The 17,877-nt window shown below is 36.8% G+C and overlaps 1 long non-coding RNA gene across 1 annotated transcript in view; it reads left to right on the forward strand.

Moving 5' to 3' along the window:
- LOC106998298 (uncharacterized) overlaps positions 1-17,877 on the forward strand; it is a 105,520-nt gene that overhangs the window by 55,005 nt on the left and 32,638 nt on the right. The window contains exon 3 of the long non-coding RNA XR_001444726.3: positions 11,786-11,845. This is a non-coding gene — a long non-coding RNA (uncharacterized LOC106998298). The remainder of the gene's footprint in view (positions 1-11,785; positions 11,846-17,877) is intronic.

Below are 17,877 nucleotides of genomic sequence, written 5' to 3' on the forward strand. Positions count from 1 at the left end.
ATATAATTTAATAGCATATGTTCAAAAGAGTACCTCGACATGTAATAAACATAAATATACCAATGATATAGCTTACATTATTTTTATTGTTATGTGTTTGGAGTTTGATATGTATTTTAGACATGTTACACATATAAATTTGGATTAGGTACATTTCAAGTGTTCATTAACTGGACATAGTGAGTGGCTACCTCGTTAGACAGTGCAATTCTAATTCTTACCTAGCAAACCTCTAAGTCTGAAAGAATCTACCTCAGTCTAATCCTTCCTGAAACTGGGTAGATAATTTTGCCTAATTCTGGAATTTAGAGAACTGGCACATATGGGCTCACACCAAACCACATCTGCAAATTAAATGATAAATGATTATAATCAAATAATATTAAATGATGAATAATGTTATTTATTCAATGATTATTTTTTATTAAATGATAATATCATTTGATATTTAGCTTCATTTAATATTATTATTTAACAAATAATACATTTATCATCAAATGCTATTATTAAAACTATTAAGTGATCAATGATTAATAATAATATTTTGGCAATTATCTGAAAATTCCTTGAACTTTCTATTTCCTTAGAATATATGTGCAGAAATGGTTTTGTTTATTGGATGTCTCCTTGGGAACTTCAATTAACAAGAATTAAAGGATGAGAAATAAGCCAGAATTATAACAAAATTTTCTGGCAATTGGATAGATAATTCCCCCATCCTTAAAATCAAAGAACATAATATAAGAAGTAGATGGAGGAAATCATGACAGTTTCTGTTCTGTTCAGGATAATTGTAGCTTTAAGAAATCAATTCAGTAAAGTTGCAGGATACAAAATCAACATACAGCACTGTGTTTCTATGCACTAGTCACAAACTATCTGAAAAAAATTAAGAAAACATTCCTATATTCAATAGCATCAAAAACAATAAAAATTGTTTTTGGTTAAAAAATAATTTTAACCCAAAAGCTAAAATATTTCCAAGAAAACTATGAAACACTGATAAAAGAAATTGAAGGAAACACAATGAATATATATCATGTTCATAGATTGGAAGAATTAATAGTTAAAATAGCCATACTACTCAAAATGTTCTACAAATTTAATGTATTCTCTACTATTCTTTCTGTTGCATTTCTCACAGAAATAGAAAAAAAAAAAAATCCTACCTTTTTTATGGAACGACAAAAGACCCCAAAAAACCAAAACAGTATTGAGAAAGAGGGAAAAAGCTGGAGGTGTCACACTTCCTGATTTCAAACAATATTTCAAACATACAGTGATCAAAAGTATGGTAATGGCGTAAAAACAGACACATAGACAAATGGAACACAACAAAGAGCCCAGAAATAAACCTACACATACAAAGTGAACATATCTTTGACAAGGGTGCCAAGAATACACAATAGGGAAGGGTTATTCTCTTCCATAAATGATGTTGGGGAAAAGATATTCAGATGCAAAAATGAATTTGGACTTTCATCTTACACCATATATAAAACTTAATTGGAAATGAATTAAAGAGTGTAATATAAGACCCGAAGCCCTAAACCTCCTAGAAGAAAACACAGGTTAAAAAAAACAAAAAAACAAAACAAAACAAAACTCTGTGACAGTGATTTTTGCAATAATTTTTTAAAAATATGACATGAGAAAAAAGAAAAAATATAGTGGAACTACATCAAACTAGAAAGTTTCTTCTTCACAGCAAAGAAAACAGTCAACAAAATGAAAAAGCAAGCTACAGAATGGGAGAAAAGATTTCCAAAGCAAATATCTGATGAAGGGTTAATATCAAAAATATATAAATAGATACTATAATTTGATTCAAAAATACAAATAACCCCATTAAAATACGGACAAAGGACCTCAATGTGCATTTTCCAAAGAAGACATATAAATGGCCAAGAGATATATAAAAAGCTGTTCAACATCACTATTCATCAAGAAAATGCAAATCAAAACCACAATGGGTTATCACTTCACACCTATAAAGGTGGCTATTATCAAAAAGACAAGAAATACAAGACAAGTGTTGGCAAGAATGCGGAGAAAAGGGAATACTTGCACACTGTAAATGAGGTCACAAATTAGTGCAGCCATTACGAAAAACAGTGTTGAGGTTCCTCAAAATTTAAACATAGAACTACCATATATATGATCCAGCAATCTCATTTCTGGGTATATATTTAAAGGAAATCAAATTAGTGTTTTTATTCCTATGTTTATTGCAACATTATTCACAATAGTAAAGATATGAAAACAATTTAAACAACTTGTGTTTATCAATTAATGGATAAAATATTGTGGTATGTATATATGTGTGTGTGATAGAATATTATTCACACTTAAAAATGAAGGAAATCCTGCCATTTTTGACAACATGACTGAATCTGGAGGACATTATGCAAAATGAATTAAGCTAGGTACAGAAATACACATACTGCATGATATTATTTATATGGGAATCTACAAAATTCAAACTAATGGAAGCAGAGAGTAGAAAGCTGGTTGCCAGGGACTGGGGAATGGGGTAAATGGGAAGGTATTGTCCTTAAGGTACAAGCTTTCAGTTATGATTTGAATAAATTTTTGGGATCTAATGTACAGTATGATCACTATAGTTAATATTACATTGTTTACTTAAAATATGCTAAGAGATTTGATCTTAAGTGTTCTCATCTCTCTGTCTCTCTCTCTCTTTGTCTCTCTCTCTCTCTCTCACACACACACACACACACACACAATGACAGCTATGTGTGGTAATGGATCTGTGAATCAATTTGATTGAAGTAGTCATTTCGCAGTATGTACATATAGCAAATTAAGAAAACACCCCCACCTTCAATAGCATCAAAAACATGTACAATTTGTATTTGTCAATTATATCTTAGTAAAATTGAAAAAAACTTAAAAATAGCACTAAATTGTGGGAACAACTACATCCCCCACTAAATAAATAAATAAATAAATAAATAAATAAATATATATATATGTGTGTGTGTGTGTGTGTGTTTGCATATATATGTGCACGCATATATATATATATATTTTTTTTTTTTTTGATATGCAGTCTTATTCTGTTGCCCAGGCTGGAGTGTGGTGGCATGGTCTTGACTCACTGCAGTTTCTGCCTCCTGGGTTCAAGGATTCTCCTGCTTCAGCCTCCTGAGTAGCTGGGACTACGGGTGCACACCACCAAGCCTGGCTATTTTATATATATATATATATATATATATATATATATATATATATATTTTCAGTAGAGATGGGGTTTTACCATGTTGGCCAGGCTGGTATTGAATTCCTGACCTCAGGTGATCCTCCTGCCTCGTCCTCCCAAAGCACTGGGATTACAGGCATGAGCCGCCATGTCTGGCCCAATAAATATATTTTTTAAAAAGAATATTTATTTAAATTTCTAAAGAGAGACATCAGGATCCTGGTAAATTTGCTCATTTTAAATCAACAAATGTAAACAGGAAGTTTGATATAGGAATGCACTTGGGTAATAAAATTGAAAATTATGATAAGGTTATTATAATCCTGCTTTCAAAGGACATGCAATCAACAGGTGAGACAAAGCTGTGCAATATTGACTGTATATTAGGATGAGTGATGTGTGTAGCTAATCAAAATATAAAAAGAAAATGTGCCACCAGAAATGATCTGCATATTCTCACTCAAATATTTGGGAATATTTACAAAGGAAGGGGTGTTTTAGGTAAACTTTAAAGGATGAAAAGGATAAACAAAGATTGAGGTGCAGGGCAATCTAGGGTAAGAGTAACTTCTGGGCATGGCCTGCTCAGTGTCTCAAATGAAGGTATTGTCGCAGGATCTTTATAAGAACATAGGAGGGGGTGGAATTACAAAAGGACTGTGGTCACAAACAAAAGGAGATTTGCATTGTCTTGTTGAAGATTTCAAAATTTATAGTATAGGTAATGATGTATTATTGTAGAAGTTGGAGTATGATCTAAGAGTAACCATGATGTGAAAGAATGATTAAAACTCGAGGTGACATATCTTTAGGTGGAATGTTTTCTCTTATTTTATATCTTTATTTTTATTCACTCATTTTTAGAGATGGAGTCTCACTCTGTTGCCCAGGCTGGAGTGTAGCTGCTGGATCATAACTCATTGCAGCCTCAAACTCCCGGGCTCAAGTGATCCTCCTAACTCAAATTCCCCCCTCCCCAACAAGTAGCTGGGACTACAGTGTGCCACCATGCCTGGCTCCTTTATTTTAAAGGTGAAGGAATAGACATATAGAAGTTCTCTAAGTGAACCAAAGGTTGTATAACAGGCTGAAAGTGGTGGACATGACTCTTACAGTCAGAAAGTCAGAAACTCTAACTCTTTGAGTCAATGTTTTTTTTTTTTTTTTTTTTTTTTTTTTTTTTTTTTTTTTACCACTGCCCCTTTCTCTGCCTCTCTGAAGAATAGATGGCTGTAGCAAAAAATAATAATTATTATAAAATGATGAGTATTATGTGCAAGTAGAGGTGTAGGCTGCTTAGGACCTAGGCATTGCTTTGGTGTGGTGGTGAGGAGACCAAGAGAAGGAGAGGAATTAAGACGATTTCAAAATTATTCTGCATGAGTAGAAGGCTTTGTAGATAGTAAACCAAGAAAGGGGAAGCAGGAATAGAGGCAACTGTTCTCTGTAACTTCTTTACATATTTTTTTTTCCACAATAGATTTGTTGGGTTAAAACCAGCAAGACATTTGTTTGGTGATATGTAGCAGTTTGACTATTCTTAGATGCTCCATTTGTTCATAAAATTACCAGATGAACATTTTCATCTTGGGAAATTCCACTTCCCTTTATCTATGTAATCATAGTCATTTTAAAATTATAGCCACAGATAAACACTCAAACAAACCCACAAACACAGAAAGAGTTCCTCCTTTACTCTGAATGTTAAATGGCTAAAGACATTAATTGGTGATTTGAAACAATAAACTCAGGAGCATTGTATTGTAATGTTACCAGCTTTAATAGAGGTGGGAAAGAATTCAGATTTTTTTTTTCTATTTGACTATATCTGTAGAGCTTTTTTATATATAAGAATACTCAATATATAAAAAACCTGTATACTGTCTGTTGCTATTTTGCAAAATCTTCTGCAGTAGTTTAAAATATTGGGCCTAATTCTGAACTTGTTCTTGGATGTAGGTTCTTTAGCACGTGATTTTAAAGTAACTCCTAGGAAAGGTGAAGTCTAATCTACTCCTGTTTACTTTGGCTTCTTCTATAAAACTTGAATTTGTTATTGTGATTTGGACAAGAATGACCTTGCATAAACTCTTAGTTTAGTCCTTAAGCAATCTTGCGTATTTCAGAGAGTGCTCTTGTGCTTATATCTTCACTAAGAAAAACAAACAAACAAACAAACAAAAACAGCCTTAGTCATCCCCATAGGCCCCACAAGTCGAAAGAGATGTGCAGAGCCCAGCCTCACTAGGTGACCTTAACTTAGCATGAAGTACAGCTGCCCCAGCCAACCTGCAAACACATGAGAGCAGTTCATTCTTTTTGTCTTCTGCCAGTAATTGCTGTAAGTTGTTACACAGCAATAGTTGACCAAAACACCTCCTGTGTAAGTATACGTGAAAACTCTTTTTATGTTTTTGAAAAAATATTTGTTAATTTGAGATAGAAATTACAGAAAATAAGGGTGCTCCGATTTGTCAAGAGCCTGTTGAAGGCCTGTACAACAATACTTGTGAAAAAATATTATGAGTTTCCAAACCAGAGAGAAAGAGAGAGAGAGCAAGAATGAATGTGCGTGTGTGTGTGTGTGTATGTGTGCATGTGTGTGTGTGTGTGTGTGAGAGAGAGAGGTTCTACTGAACAGAATCACATAATCAATATGCAGCATTCCTCTGTAGCACTTTACAAAGGAGAGAAGGCTAGTGCTGACCAATTGATCTATTCTACTTTAACATATTGCTTCTTTGCAAGTTGGTTTTCTAAAGTAAGCTACAGGCTTTGATTTTTTAGAATAACCCTTGCACTATTATCAATTTATCCTGCCAGAATTTTGTCTTCTTGGTGAAAGTCCAGAAGTCCTTTTTGTAGAGTGCATTGGAACATGGTCTCAGGTCTCTCTGTGAAAACCTCCAAAATAACCTTAAAAAGATTTTAATATTAAAATAACCACTAAAATAGTTAAACTATTTTTTAAATGTCTCCTAAATTTTGAAGTTATATATTCCTAAATACTCATATTCAAGACAAAATTGTGTTTCTATAAATTTTAGGTTCAGCTGGGGTAGGATAATGATGTAATATTCCAGGATATCCATAGCAGAGGGGAAGGATTAACCAAAACAGTCATTTCCTCTGGTATCAATGACCCTCTGGCCAGAAGCCTCATCTTTACTTCTAGTCGTGGTCTCTTTTTAGGTTGAGTAATGCTAAGTGCAGCCATGTTCCCATTACTAATTATTAAATCTATTGGTCATTAGATTAGTCATTAAAACCTATGTTTTAAGGACTCACAGGGGCCTTTGGACTTCATTCAATGAGTTTTCTAAATCACTATCATAGGTACTCATTAGAAGAATAATAAAGGCTAGACTTAATCAAAATTTTATTTTTGCTCTGCCTGAGCAAAATTGGACAAAGAAAGAAAAAGGAGATATATTATTCTTTTAATTCTAGTTTCTGGCACTGGTCTCAGGTAAAATGTTAAAATTGGCAAAGTTCCCTTGTCTTCCAAAAAACAATGCAAAATGTTGGAGATGCCAGGTGATGATTATTTGTCAAGAATTGTCCTAGGGTTTATAAGCACACCAGAGACAAAAATGGACAATAAATAATCTTTATCTCTGGGAAGACAGATAGTAATCAATAAATGATAGATAATAAAATGCTATATTGAAAGGTTAAAATTATATGGTAAAATAGATCTGGGAAGAGAGTTAAGGTAGAGTCTATGGTAGAGATTAGAAGCAGTGGGCACTGTTAGTCTCATGGAGAAAATGACAGAAATATGGTATGGAGTAAAGGAGAGAAAGGACCAACCAAAAAGGGAATATGAGAGAGTATCAGTGCAGAGTTCCTGAGGCAGTGAGTGCCCAGTAGATTCCAGGAGCTTTATAGGTCTACCATGTAGCCATTATGGAGGAGAGAAATAGGAGATGACATAAGAAGGAAATGAGGAGCCAGATTATATAAAGCTGCGTAAATCCAGCAAAGACTTTGGTTTTACTCTGTGAGAAAAGAAGTGAGCAGCAAAGGGTATGAAGCAGGTGGATGACATCTAATAATAGGTTTAACAGCATTGTTTTGGCCCCTGTGTTTGGAAAGTGATCGGTTAGGATTTGTGACCCCACCCCAAATCTCATTTTGAATTATATTCCCCATAATGCCCGCATGTCAAGGGAGAGACCAGGTGGAGGTAATTGGATCATGGAGGTGGTTTTCCCCATGTTGTTCTTGTGATAGTGAGCGAGTTCTCACAAGATCTGACGGTTTTGTAAGGGGTTCTTCCCCCTTCACTCAGTACTTCTTCCTTCCACCTTGTGAAGGAAGCGTCTTGCTTCCCCTTCGCCTTCCGCCACAATTGTAATTTTGCTGAGGCCTCCCTAGCCATACTGAACTGTGAGTCAATTAAACCTCCTTCTTTTATAACTTACCAGTCTCAGGCACTTTCTTATAGTTATATGAAATCAGACCAATAAAGTAAATTAGTACTGCCGAGAGTGGGGTGATGCTATAAAGACACTCGAAAATGAGGCAGCAAATTTGGAACTGGGTAACAGGTAGAGATTGAAACAGTTTGGAGAGCTCAGAATGACACAGGAACATGTGATAAAGTTCAGAACTTCCTGGAGACTTGTTGAATGGCTTTGACAAAAATGCCAATAGTGATAAGGACAATGAAGTCCAAGCTGAGCTGTTCTCGAATGGAAGTGAGAAACTTGTTGGGAACTGGAATAAAGGTGACTTTTGCTATGCTTTCACAAAAAGACTGGTGGCACTTTGCCACTGCCCTAGACATCTGTGGGACATTACACTTGATAGAGATGACTTAGGGTATCTCGTGAAAGAAATTTCTAAGCAGCAAAGCCTTGAAGATGTCACTTGGGTGCCTTAAAATCATTCAGTTTTATGCACTCACAAAGAAATGATTTGGACTTGGAACTTACGTTTAAAAGGAAAAGCAGAGCATAAAAGTTTGAAAAATATGTAGCCTGACAACGTAATAGAAAAGAAAAACCAATTTTCTGAGGAGAAATTCAAGTCAAAATTTTGCATAAGTAACCAGGAACGAAATGTTAATTGCCAAGACAATGGAGAATATGTCTCCAGGGCATGTCAGAGGTCTTCACAGCAGCCCTTCCCATCACAGGTCCTGAAGTGTAGGAGAGAAAAATGGTTTTCTGGGCTTGGCCCAGGGTCTTGCTGCTTTGTGCACACTCAGGACTTGCTAACCTGCAACCCTGCCTTGGCTAAAAGGGGCCAATGTACAGCTCAGGCAATTGCTTCAGAGAATGCAAGCCCCAAGCCTTGGCAGCTTACATGTGATATTGGGCCTAAGAGTGCACAGAAGTCAAGAATTGAGGTTTGGGAACCTTCATTAAGATTTTGGAGGTTGTATGGAAATGCCTGGATGTTCGGGCAAAAGTTTGCTGCAGGAGTGGAGCCCTCGTGTAGAACTTCTACTAGGATTCTGTCAGTGTGAAAGAGAAGTGTGGGGCCAGAGCCACCAAAAGGAGTCCCCACTGGGGCATTACCTAGTGAAGCTGTGAGAAGATGGCCACTGTCTTCCAGACCCCAGAATGGTAGATCCTTTGACAGTTTGCACTGTGTCCCTGGAAAAGCTACAGACACTCAATAGCAGTCCATGTAAGCAGCCGGGAATGGGGCTATACCCTGCAAAGCCACAGTGCAGTGCTACCCAAAACCACAGGAACCCACCTCTTACATCAGTATGACCTGGATGTGAGACATGGAGTCAAAGGAGATCATTTTGGAGCTTTAAGGTTTGATTGTCCCACTGGATTTTGGACAAAAATGGAGCCTACAGCCCCTTTGTTCTGGCCAATTTATCTCCTTTGAAATGGGAACATTTATTTGATCCTGTACTACCATTGTATCTGGGAAGTATCTCATTTATTTTTGATTTTACAGGCTCATAGGTGGAAGGGACTTGCCTTGTCTAAGTTGCGATTTTAAACTTGGACTTTTGGGTTAATGCTGGAATGAGTTAAGACTTTGGACACTGTTGGGAAAGTATGCTTGGTTTTGAAATGTGAAAGGTAGATGAGATTTTGGAAGGGCCAGGGGTGGAATGGTATGGTTAGGCTTGGTGACTCCACCCAAATCTCATTTTAAATTATAATCCCATAATCCCCATGTGTCAAAGGAAAGACCAGATGAAGATAATTGGATCATGGGGACAGTTTCTCTCCTCTCATGATAATAAGTGAGTTCTCATGAGATCTGATGGTTTTATAAGGGACTCTTTTCACTTTGCTCAGCACTTCTCCTTCCTACCACCTTGGGAAGAAGGTGCCTTGTGTCTCCTTTGCCTTCTGCCATGCTTGTAAGTTTCCTGAATCCTCTCCAGCCATGCTGGACTGTGAGTTAGTTAAACCACTTTCCTTTATAAATTACCCAGTCTCAAGCACTTCTTTATATAGTATGAAAGTGGACTAATATAGAAGGATTACAAGAGTGGCAAGGATACAAACACAGAGACCAACTGTGGTTATTGCAATATTTCAGACAGGTGATAATTGTTTAGACAAGAGTAATAGCAATGGGATGTGGAGAGAAGTGAATCTTTATTGAGAGTAGAGACAATGCGATTTAATAGAAGACATGAGAAAAAATAGGGAACCAAAGATATCTCAGGGTTTTTTCCTGTGCACCTAGAATGAAATTGCTGGCATTAACTTAGTAAAGAAAGTCTGTGGATAGAGCAAGTTTTGGAACCAGATGGGCGAACTCTCTGTACACCCTATTTCTAGTCTTTCAGAGCTTCTATACAACTCCTTTAATACCAGCCTATGATGTCAGACACCCTATTCCTACCACAATCCCACTTAGATAATCTGAAAAATTAACTTTTGAGAACTCCATAAACAAAAACAAATTTAACTTGATAACCTCTGTCACCTCAGGATAAAATATGTCTTCATAAAGTCCATAGCAACCACAGATCTTTTACCAAATGAACAATGTAAAAAGTAAACATCTTAGGTCAATGACCAAGGAAGCATAGAACTGCAATAAGTGATGTGGTTTTGGAAAATTTGAATCTGAAACAGATCTTGAAATCATGCCATGTGTATAGTCACCCACCTTGAACTTCAGCAGAGTCAACAAAATTTACTTACGTTTTTAGGCCCTGCAGCTGTAGCATTTTAGGGCCTGTAGCTATATTAAGGGTGCAAACAAATGCTCTTATTTACTGTAAAACCAGGGCTGGTTATGGGGGCCCTGTAATCTTCATACTTTAGAAAGCTGAGGCAGGAGGATCACTTGAGGGGAGGAGTTCGACACCAGCCTGGGCAACATGGCAAACTCCCCCACTTTTCAAAAAATCTTTAAAACATTAACCAGGAATGGTGAAACACACCTGTAGTCCTAGCTACTCAGAAGGCTGGTGTGGGAGAATCACTTGAACCCAGGAGTTTGAGGTTACAGTGAGCTATGACTGCCCCATTGCACTCCAGCCTGGGCAACAGGGTGAGACTCACTCTCTGAAAATAATAATAATAATAATAATAATAATAATAATATCAGAAAAATAAAGAAACACAATTAGACTGGATTCCATTCATCTTTATACCAAAATAATAATGCAACTCAGTTTTAGAAATGTATCTATTTATTGGAAGAAAGATCACACAAATGCAAAAATGCTAGGCCCAAAAAATTCATAATGAGTCCCAGAGAACCAGGTTGGATAATAATGTAGTCCATACTACAAATGCTGGAATTATTGAGTTAATGCTTTTGTAACAAAAACACAACTCTCTCTATCATCAGAGATCTGAAACTCTGTGTTTCAAACTACTCCTTCAGAGAAATACTTGTTTATAAAGGCAGTATGCTTGTTTGCTGAATATTGTCTATTAACTCTTGATAGCAATATACTATGTACTCTACACTAACTAAATCTTTGGAAATGAAACATTAGAGAAGTACAGAAAAACCTAGTAAAATTTCCCTTTGTTACAAACCAATGTGTTTCTCTTTTCATATAAAATTCTTCTTGGATATTGTCTTTTAAGTGTTGAAAATTGCGAACATAATTCAATAATCAAGGGAAATGATTGCATAAATGTCCTGGATTGAGGCAATTTAAAGCAGCAGGTAAATTTAATCCCATATCGGATACTCCACAGGGTTGACAAACCTGTATTTTACTTACCCCGAGGAGTCTGAAAAGAATTGATGGACAAGTGAAAAACAAAATAAAATGGCAGTGCCAACTCTCTTTCTTTTTGCACAGTGAACCAAAAAAGATTTTTGATTGATTAAAAAAGGCTGGCTACTCTTCACTCACAGCTGTAACACTTAAGTGAAAATGAATAATAAGCCTAGAAAAAAAAGGCTATTCCACAGTCTTCTGATGCATTGATAACTACCTCTTTTTTTTTTTTTTTTTTAACTTTGTTTTCCTTTATTTGTCTGGCTGTTAGTGTATGTATCTGACAGAATCAAGAATTAAGGCTGATTATCTGTTTGATGAGCTTTAAAAAGAATGTTTGGCAATGAATTTTCTAACGATAAAACATCCTTGAACTCTCATTTCAGGTGCCCAGGAAGTCCTGGAACTGAGTCCTGGGGCAAAGTTCTGGAAGGCGGGAAAAGAAGGTAAGAGTGTGCCGAGATTGCTGTGTTATAATGAGGTGTGTGGTTGAGAAATTTGTGAAACATCAATGTCCAAAACCAAAGAGGGGGACAGCAAAGAGAGTCATTATAAATTTGCACAAACATCCAAGCTGGTGAGCAAAAGGTAGAAGCCAATTTAAAGCTAAGATACTCCGGCTGAAGCCTGCAGGAAGACATACATGCCTTACATATAAATTGCTGTCTAAACTGAGAGAACCCACAACTATTCCTCAGAGCCATGCATTCACTCTACACTTGTTCTTTCTACTCCTTCCTCCTTTTTTCTCCCCATTTCCCTCTGTGAGAGGCAATATTACTTCATGGATAATAAAGTTGACACCTAACGAATTGTAGCCCAAGTTCTGACATTTACTGGCCTTGTGTAGTTACCTAACCACCATAAGCTTCTCACTATAGCTTCATTTGTTAAATAGGCAGTTGAGGAGTAAACACCTTATTAATTTATTTTAAAGTTTAAATTTGATCACTTGTTATTAGCATATATATATATATATATATATATATATTTTTTAGGAATCAAGGTCTTATTCTGTGGCTTGACACAATAGAGATGTTGTGTAAATATTAATTGCTTTTTGTTACTGTTGCACTATTTGACAAGATGAAGCCATATTGACTTAAATACAGAATACTTAAAGTCTTTAAAGTTTTATTTCACGTGGGAATTAATCTTTGATTCTTTACTTCCCTCAAATTCCCCATTCAATGACTTTTTGAACTCACTAATATTTATCAGAAGTAAAATTGTAAATTCCAATGACTCTAATTTTACTAGTAAGTCCTGGGATGTAATATATAACTTTGGAAAATATTTACCGTGTTTTTCTGTCATCCAGTTTATTATATTTAAAGTCTTTTCATTTTAACAATACGTAGTTTAAGTAGCTGATTTTACAGAACCTGAGAGTAAGCCAGCATTATAATAAATGTCTCAAAATAGCTGAACTGACATTTCAGACCATTAAAAAATAATATTTGACTGGGCACGGTGGCTCATGCCTGTAATCCCAGCACTTTGGGAGGCCGAGGCGAGTGAATCACAAGGTCAGGAGTTGGAGACCAGCCTGGCCAACATGGCAAAACCCCGTCTCTACTAAAAATACACAAATTAGCCAGGCATGGTGGCGGGTGCCTGTAATCCCAGCTACTCGAGAGGCTGAGACAGGAGAATCGCTTGAACCCGGGAGGCGGAGGCAGTGAGCCAAGATGTGCCACTGTACTCCAGCCTGGGTGACAAGAGCAAGACTCTGTCCCTAAAAAGAAAAATAAAATAATAATATTTTCAGATGAATACCAAGCAGGCTAATAACAATATGACACAATTGGTATGGTTACATTTAAAAATCTATCATTAAAAAAAATCACTCTGAAATAAATATAATACAGCTACAGGGGTATCTATTTCTTCTATAATTCAATTTTTATGCTTTTGTTTGTTAAAAACTTTAGAACTCAACATTTTCAATGGAAATAAGATAAAATGTTTTATCTTGTTGCTTAACTGTGCGTAAACAGAGGAAGGTCTGAGAAAGACAATGCAATGTGCCATTCAAATACAATAAGCTTAAAACAGAAAACGATGCTGGGCCATAGATGCCCCTCTATATTGTTTCATTCCCTGTGGCTACCACTTAGCATGTTCCTTCTATGTCTGTAACTCATTAGACTTTAGGTCTGCTACATTTGTCTTGGCATTCTCTCTTGTACACTCCACTTAGCTTTCTTTTTCACAGTTCCTGGCACCAGTATACCCCAAAAAGTGTGTTTTGGAAGCATGAATTAATCCAGTGCTTTTGATCCTATATATTGAGAACCAACTATGCAGGCAGTGATTTAAGAGCTGGGGCATAAGACAAAGAACAAAACACACCAAACCCCTGCTCTCAATGTGCTTACAGGATCATAATGAGGGAGTCGTGGCATTTGTAATGCCAGGTGGCATCCACCCATGAATAAGATTCACAAGCCTAAGTGTAAGGGGACGTCTCTCATGGAGCCCTGGGATGCCAGGAGCTGTGAGAATTATCTCTGCAATGGGCAAAACAAATCCTTATTGCACTGCTCCTCTTCCACATACAGAGTATTCTGGGAGAAAAAGCACAAATGCCCGGGAATTCAATTTAGATGTCCAAAAGGAAAAAAAAATACAAAAATCTTTAAATTTCAAAGCTTCCACTCTATTTATGCAGAGTTAGGGACAGGGTGCTGATATACCAGGGGCTTGTTGATAGCATCCATTTTTTTGAAAACTAACTGCAAATAAAATTTAAAATCTATAAGAATTATTTTTACTACACAGGCTGGCCTCAAAAATTAGTGTAGAAAAGAAGGATAAGGAAAAGAATTTAAATGACTCTGCATGGTAATATGAAATATGTACTCAATTTGTGGACTGTGGTAATGCCTTTGAATTATGTGACCTATGGGAAAATGGTTCTCTTTTTTCTATGGTTTCACAGGATATTTGGAGAGTATATGTAAATGAGAATGAGTGTGTATATGAGTGTTTGCAGTCATGCTTTGCACAATAAACCAAAAGTTACTAGGAAAAAAACAATAAGGAAACATACATTCATCTCGCACTGGCCACAAGACTTACATAAGACTGGACCTATTTTAGTGAGTGTTCTCCAGAGAAACAGAATCATCGTGTGTGTGTGTGTGTGTGTGTGTGTGTGTGTGTGTGTGTGTGCATGTGTGTGTACATATATATCTCTTATTGGTTTTCTCTTTCTCTGAGTCTCTCCCTCTTGCTCTCTTTCAGTCTGAAGTTAGCAAGCTGATGAACCTTGAGAGCTGGTGTGTAGTTCCAGTCCAAATCTGAAGGGTTGAGAACCAGGAGAGCCTATGGTTAAGTTCAAGTCTGAAAAGCACCAGGTTCAAGACCCGAGAAGAGTACATGTTTCAGTCCAAGTTAGAAGGCCAGAAAAGGCCAACGTTCAGCAAAGCAGTCAGGCAGAAAGGATTTCCTCTCATGCAGCCTTTTTGTTCTATTCAGGCCTTCAATTGATTTGATGAGCCCTAGCCACATTGGGAGGGGCAATCTGGAATGCTCTGTGTACTGATTCAAAGGTTAACTCAAGCGGGAATACCCTCACACAAACTCAAGATAATATTTGGCCAAATGTCTGGGTGCCCTGTGACCCAGTCGAGTTGAAACGCCAAATAGCCATCAGAGACCCACTCTTGGACTGTTCTGTTAAAACCCTTTCAGATATTCAAGAAGAATTTCTCAGAAACCAGACACTGTGCTCTGTGAATTAGTATGTGCCATTGTCCAGGCAAGGAAGTGGTTGAGATCCTAAAGGGATACCAGGTTCTGTGCATAGAGGGTAAGGTGCTCAAAAGAGGGGGAAGGGGGTGGGAGAATTTGCAATATAATGGACTATAGGAGTGCCAACTCTCTATCTTTCTTTCTGTGTTTTTTTTTTTTCTTTCAGCTACCCCCACATATCAGTCTTGCCTTCATAATATAGCAGAAAATTGTATTAAAAAGTAGTGCTAGGTCTAGCCACAGCTCTTTCTCTCTTTATGTGTCTGTTATGGTCTTTCTGCTATCCACACACATCAGTCATATATTAGTGACGTACTATTATGAGACTGAGGTATAGGAATGTGTAACCTTCATGTATCACCTCTCTGCTGAGGTCAGTATCATTATGGCTGCATCCGGTTAAAGGAGGATGGTGGTCCAGACATTCCTGGAGAGGGACTGGAACTGCCGATAGGAAGTAAAGCAGTGGGAAGAGACTGATCAGAAGGTAAACCAAAATAGGCATATGTGTGTAACGTAGGTTGAGGTAAGGAGAGATAGACATTTGAATTCATTTTGACAGTTCACTGGCTTGCTGTAAAATAATTTGTACTTGGCTCATTCCCAAAACCTCTCTGACAGCAAAAAAAAGTCCAGTTCATGTTTATATACACAAAGACTGAATCTGTGTCTGTGCATTTACTTCTATCTGCACAGTGGGTGTGCACTCAAAATATAGATGAGAAAAGGATATACAGAACCCTTCTTTCTTTAAAAGCATAGATTCTTATCCTGTTTTCAATTCTCCTACATAGCTCCATCAGTTAGTACAGTACCTGTACCATAATATACACTAAATAAATCTTTCTGGAAGAAATGCATGAAGGTGGGGTGCCAGGGGCTATGATAATTTACTTCTTAGTCTTTTTGTTTTTGAGACAGAGTTTTGCTCTTGTCGCCCAGGCTGGAGTGCAATGGCACGATCTCGGCTCACTGCAACCTCTGCCTCTTGGGTTCAAGTGATTCTCCTGCCTCAGCCTCCTAAGTAGCTGGGATTACAGGTGCCCACCACCACACTCAGCTAATTTTTGTATTTTAAGTAGAGACAATGTTTCGCCATGTTGGCCAGGAGGGTCTTGAACTCCTGACCTCAGGTGATCCACCCACCTCGGCTTCTCAAAGTGCTGGGATTACAAGTGTAAGCCACAACGCCAGCCTACATCTTAGTCTTTTAAGAAAATCATATTATCAATGCCTTTGTAAAGAAAAATAAGACTGATTTGGATTTATTTGTCTAATCCGTCCTTCATGAATATCTGGATATTTTAGAGGAAAACAGCCCTGACGGAAGCAGTAATAAGTATTTTCCTCTGAGCACAACACATATCTCGTTCTAAATAGACTTGATTTTTAGCCAGGGTTTCCAGATTTTCATTTATCTTTACTTAAATTCAAGTGTGTGACTGAAAGCTAAAGGTCACTTTATTTACCAAAACCAAAATGTCAATAAGTAAGCATTCTCTTTCCTGCCCCTTCAAATCAGCATGCACAAAACATCACACAATGCTGTAAAACCAACTCCTCAGAGATATTAAATGAAAGTATTAATCCATACAAAATATGTTAATTCCTCAACTACTTAGCCCACAGGAACACAAAGGATAATGTGTCAGGAATCAAAAACCCTGTATACTAAATAATCCTTTCAGGAGTCTTACTAAGCAGGAATCCCTGGGAATAATTGTAGTAATTCAGGGCCAATCTGGCTAGGAAAGAGAACACGTGCGTTGTAAAGGCCGTGGAACCTGAAATACCTGTGTCACTGTAGTCAAACTGCTTTTTTAACCCTCTGGTCCTTTTATTTTACCACCTGTAACACTGGCAATAAAACTTACCTTAAGAATGATTGATCTAAAATAGAATAGGACCCCTGGAAATGATGGGATTTGGGTAGGCTACAAAAGCTAAAAAATATAAGCTGCAATTACCTATTGAATTTGGATATTGATGACGATGTGCTTATGATAACTGTAGGCACGGACTCTCTTGATGAATTTTCTGGTTCCCCTCTGATATGTGCACACTGTGGAACATTAATTCATTCTGTCATTCAGGAACTGCTTTTTGATACCCTGTAATATATATCAGACAATAGGGTAAATGCTGTACAAAACAATGACAAACCATTACAACTTTAATTATTATAGACAGAATCTGTGTTTGACATTGAGAAATCAATGAGAAATTAGATTAACATGAGATCACTGTTGTGTTAAAAATCAAAGGGGTTTTGGGGACCACATAGGTGGTACACTGAACTCTGGTATCCAGGAGGAAATTTTCCAATAGAAGGGATGGGCTGTTACAGTGATTGTCACTGGTGGTGTTAGAACTCAGGGTACAAATCTTAGAGAAAGTTTCCTAAGGTTCAAGTGTAACCTCCATTTCTCTGGCTTTTATGGAAGTTAGTAACAAAAATTCTTCTATAATGTGACTTTTAAAAGCATTATGAGAAAATGTGCATAAAAATAGGGCTTTTGGGGAAAATGTTAATAGGATTGTTGGGTGACTCCCAACCTGATATAAAAAAATGATAGTGAAACAATTGCAATCCATATCAAAATACTAGCATTAAAAAAAACACGCTAAATCCTATAGAAACAAACAAACAAACCACTCTGAAAAATATAGGACTTTGCCTTAGAAAAGGGAAAAGCAGCTTGACAAAACAAATTCAAGA

This window comes from Macaca mulatta, chromosome 5 (assembly GCF_049350105.2).
Source record: "Macaca mulatta isolate MMU2019108-1 chromosome 5, T2T-MMU8v2.0, whole genome shotgun sequence".
Lineage (NCBI taxonomy): Eukaryota > Metazoa > Chordata > Mammalia > Primates > Cercopithecidae > Macaca > Macaca mulatta.